The following is a 5,566-nucleotide window of genomic DNA, read 5'->3' on the forward strand; positions in this document are numbered from 1 at the left end:
CCTATATGATAATAGATAATATAGAATGGGAATAAAATTTGCAAGTGAAACATTTTTAGGATTATTTTGTAATAGGAAGATCATGTTAGCAAAAACCTCGCATTATGTTAATTTGCTAACTCCAAATCTCGTAATTTGGTATGGAAACAGGTGCAACAAAACAACTCATGCTTCAACTTCTATCAAGCTTTCGAAAAATGCATAATTAACCCCAAATTATTTGTAAAGGATCCGAATTATCTCCTTGGTAGAGCCCAATATGATGGATTAGCATGGTCATGGATTTAATGGTAGCATATAATAAAGTTTTGAACTAAATTCTAAACATGCTAACCAAATTCTCAAACTAAATTTTAAACATGTTAACAAAATTCTCAAAATTTAATGTAAGGTTAACTCTTGAATGGAGAAACTTATGAAATTTTAAGTGTTAAAAATAGGGGTCGTTTTGCTTGTCACTGTAAATTAATCTCTTTCTAATTTTGTTTCCATTGGCCCTTTATCAATTTAAAACTAGTGGTTTTATTTGTGTTTTTCTCTTTTCACGTTTCCAATTTTACTGTCTCTTCTTTTGTCCTTTTGATTTTATTCAGATAGCCTGAGGAAGTTTGATCAAGAGCAAGAAAGTAGTTAGTAGTTCTTAGGGGCTCGAGGCCGTTGAATTTGACCATAAAAATTAAGAGCAAGGAGGAGCTCAATGGCCCCTATATAATTAATAGAGGCCAGTAAACGCGAAACTAGAAGTCCAACCTGCTATTTCCTGGGTGATATTTGTTACATTTGAAATGAGTTAAAGAAGTAATCAAATTTATGGATATTATTAAAGTTAAAGTTATCATTATTTTTACTTCCTCAGAATTGAATTCAGTATATATGAAACATATTGTGGCATACTGCTTTGGTAGATACTCGTACAACAGTACAACTTATTATACATTGCACTGTTGTACAAAAGTTTGAATTAAAGATAATGGTAGTCTTACATGATTTTTTCTTTTTATCATTAGATTTCGACCAGTGACAAAATAAATCAAGAAAAGATATAGACGAAGAATACTATGTAGGTATATATAAAAACCGCACTATTAACAATCAACGGTTGAAATTTCTAATATGGACAATTCCACTTTGCACCACTGAACTTGTATTACTCTTTCACTTTGCACCCTTCAATTTTGAACATTTTACACCTTAAACCCTCAAGTTTTTGTACAACATTACAACTTATTATACACTGCATTATTGTACAAAAGTTTGAATAAAACAAAACTGGTAGTCTTACAAGATTTTTCTTTCTATCATTAGATTTCTGTTATCTATGACAAAGTAAATCCAAAAATGATATAAACAAAGCATACTATGTAGATAGATATAAAGACCAATACAATGAACAATCAATAGTTGAAATTTCTAATATGTACAAATTCCATTTTGCACCATCAAACTTGCTTCACTTTGTCACTTTGCACACCAAACTTCAATTTTGGACACTTTGCATTCTAAATTCTCAATTTAGGACAGTTTACACCTTAAACCCTCAATTTTGTTCTATTTAATTTAGTCAATGACAATTTTTACAAAATTAATTGCATAAAGGACCCAATAAATCAATGATAATGTGCTGAAAGTAATCTAAAGATGCCATGGTATCATAGCAAAAATAAAATAATATCATTCGTTTGTACCATCTTTTATCTGATTAGTTTTCTACCATATAAATAAATGATAATGTGCTAAAAATGGTTAAAAAAGCTAAGGGATCGTAGTTGGAACAAAATGAGACATTGTTATTAATTTTGTTGAAGTGAGTTCATTGTAATTATCTATTTCTGAATTTAAATTATATATCAAATAGAGATTAGATAATATGATAAAATAGGTTAGTTACCATTTTAAATGTTTGTCCAAATTCATTGTACTTTATTTATAGGTCATATATGATTGTATATATTGTGTGGAATGGAAAAATCCCCCCCTCCCAAAAAAACTCTTTTCTTCTTTATATGGTATCAGAGTAGTGATTCTAGGGTCTCTACCAAGTGCTACTCTAATATAACTTTAAACCAAGAACCATGGCAGAATCATCTGAATGGGCAAAACATATTGAAACTAACTCCATGCTAGAAGATTTGACTGCACAAATGGAAAAAGTCTTGGTTAGGAGCCAAAAGACTGCACCAAGCAATGATTCATCCATGGCAAATATTGGCATTAAGTTTGATGACTCCATCAAGTCTTGGTCTAGTGCACAATGTTGAAATCATTCCAAATGTTCCTGGAAATTTTTGCTCCCATTGTACCCTTTGTATCTATATCGTTAGGATCCCGATTCATGGATCTCTCAGTTAGAGAAATTAAAATAAGAGGATCGGGCCACTTCTTCTGACTCTTTTTCAAATTCGTTTATTGTTGGTTAATCGTATATTTCATTATAGTTCTATGATTTAGAGCATCCTTTCCTATTTGATCCCTTTGAATTTGAATTCCATATTCGAAGTTGCGATCAGATCGATTCATTAAAAAAATTGATTTAATACATTTCTTATGTACAAACACTTAAAAATCGACAGCAATACAAACTAACACAGAGATGGCGTAATAAACACTACTAAAATAGTGTTAAACAAAATGGTGGACATGTAATAAGATTTATACATAGAATCTGTAAGTCATGAGAATTTAAATTTAACCACTAGACCAATATCTCATTATAAGTCATGAGAACTTAAATTTAACCACCAGACCAAGATCTCATTGCTATGAATAAAGTATTATAAAGTCCTCAATAGTACCTTAAACTAATTTTATTGTAAAGTTTTGAATTGTGATCTAGTTTTTACCTCAAAAGTACTCCCTAAAAGAACCAAAGAAAAAAAAAGCGTAGAATCCCTAATCCAATAGTGTATTACTACATGTGTATTGCTACAAATTCATGTTTTTGGAATGCACATTAACCTAAAGAGAGGACCTTTATTTTCATTATACTTTCGTTTAAGCCTGTGTATTCTAACAACTAATTTCGATGCCAGTATCCAAATTTTGTATTTTCCTTGAGGAAGTAATTTGAAGCAAAAGATAGGTGAGATGCCAAAACTTTAGGGCGAAAATAGTTCATGTGTGAAGTACCTATATGTTCAATGAGAAGTGTGACACTATGATGTACCACATCACACATTGGACCAGTGACAGCAAAATGCAAGACCTTAAGGCATGGCGGCCAAATTCCAAAACTCATATAGAGACTGCAACAGCTGTACAGGTTTTCTTTCAAATCTTGGTGTTCATTCTAATTCATCATTGATTATTTGTAATCAGCCACCAAGTAAACTAGGATCTTTAATTCTTGCTGACTTATTAGGAGTTAACTATGAAAGACCCCGTTAACATTTACATGTAAATATACTACTAGTTTTTTAGCCCTGACGCCATGCATCAGGTAGCTGAGACTCATTATTTTGCTGTTATGTTTGTGTGTTTTTTTTCTTTGTTAGATACAGTAGTCATGTGTGTGAGTGTATGTTTTTTCCTAATTGCACAAATAAATATGATTTTGAAATCAAATTATCTTACATTCTCAATATAGCATTAATCATTAAGTAATGCCTAAAATTATGCAGAAATAAAAGGCATGATTATTTAACATTCTAAGACAAGCAATTTGACAATTTCCATTTTTTTGACACTTTCTATTTGCTAGTACTTCACACTTAACAATCTTTTAGAAGAAATAAATAAAGAAAGACAATTATAAAATGGGTTAGTCATTTTCTTTTGTTTGCTAGACTTGAATGAGCATTCAAACATATTTAAAAATATTTTCAAACCAATGTAAAATTGAATTAATATTTTTTTTATATTCAGTGGCTTTTTTGTTTTACATTAATAGGTCTATATTCATGACACATAATTTTTATTCAACTCTATCCCACCATGACCTCGGTTTATATATACTACCATGTCTCCTAATCAGGGTTTCATATTGGATCATATTCTTTTTGTTGCAATTTAGATGATTGTTTGATTGATAGATTAAAAGTGTTCAAGAATGGAGGAAGCAACAATGGTTTCTTTGGACAGGACTGTAGACAAAGAAAATTTATTTAATTTATTTTAGTCAAGATTTATTTAAATTAAATCGATCTTGATTAAATTAAATTAAATTAAATTATAGAAGTCCATCATGTTTTGGACCGACAAATTGGGTCAATATTATATGGGCTATTAAATCAAGTTAAATCCATAATGTCCATTTAAATTGGAGTGAATTAATTGATTTATTAATTCACAATGGACTATTTGGGTTGGCCCGTTATTTAAGCCCAAGTTAAATGGGTTTCTTAAGGGAAAAGTTACCCAAAATGCAGAAAGATTCTGGAGGGTTTTCTTAAGGACTTAGCCTACATATTTTGGCTATAAATAGAGGTCTTCCCCCCAAGGCAAAGATATAGAAAAATCCCTAACATTCAGAGAAACTCTGTCAAATTCTCTTAAGAGCTTTCTTCCTCAAATCCAAGTCCAAATCAAGTCAAACAAATCCTCCTGCTATTGGTGTTGAAGACTTGAAGTTCCAAGCGTTTGACGCCATCATCAAATCAATCGTTTTCTACGCCGAAATTGTAGGAAACACCCTTTCGATTGGAGAACAAGTCTTTTCGGCCCTTCAATTGAAGCTATTCGAAGAAAAGAATCAGGGGATTAATTTCTTTGATTCAAGAACTTTCAGAGATTGTAACCCGCTTATTATTTGATTTAATAAATTTGATATTTGTGCAAGTTTTCTTGTCTTTTATTTCAGGCAACAAAATTTGTGCTTACAAATTTCTGGCACGCCCGGTGGGACAATCTCTGCCTCTCATCTCTTTTCTTCCAACAACTTACCAGTTTCAAAATTTGATGGAGTTCAAGAAGGTGAACTTTTCTCTTGAAGGCTTAGTTGCTGATGTCTCAACCACTCAAGGGACGCAGTATACTGCACCTCTGATAAGGAGTAAGGCCAAGAAGTTAGCAGAGAAGGCTAAGGCGAACGTTGTGACTGAAGAAGCAAATCTCGAGATGCTTCCTAACAAGAAAGGAGCCCATGATGAATCTATTGGTAGCCCAAGTGATTCGGCTGCCTCTGTGGTGATGCCCGTCATGATGACCAATACCACAACTGTGGAAGACCAGATCTCGAATCTAGCCAAAATTGTCGAAGGGCTAGTAGTGCATGCGCAAAGTCAGGATGCCAAGATAGTCAAATTAATGGATATGGTGGAAAATATAGGCGAAAATAGCCTTAGCATGTCCAAACAGAAATTCAAAGTGCAAGATGAAGGGGACTCGTCATCAAGGGAGATGGAGAAAGAGGATGCGAAGTCACAAGCCGCGAAGGAATTTTCAATCTCCCCTGATGGCACCATTCATGTTGACAATCTGAAGGAATTTATCGAAGGTACAATCAAGGATAAGATGGGTGGAAGCGCCAAACCATACAGCGATTACACTAAACCTTACACTGCTAGAGTGGAAGGTTTGAAGATGCCTGTGGGATATCAACCTCCAAAATTTCAACAATTTGATGGCAAGG

Source organism: Coffea arabica, chromosome 7e (assembly GCF_036785885.1).
Source record: "Coffea arabica cultivar ET-39 chromosome 7e, Coffea Arabica ET-39 HiFi, whole genome shotgun sequence".
Lineage (NCBI taxonomy): Eukaryota > Viridiplantae > Streptophyta > Magnoliopsida > Gentianales > Rubiaceae > Coffea > Coffea arabica.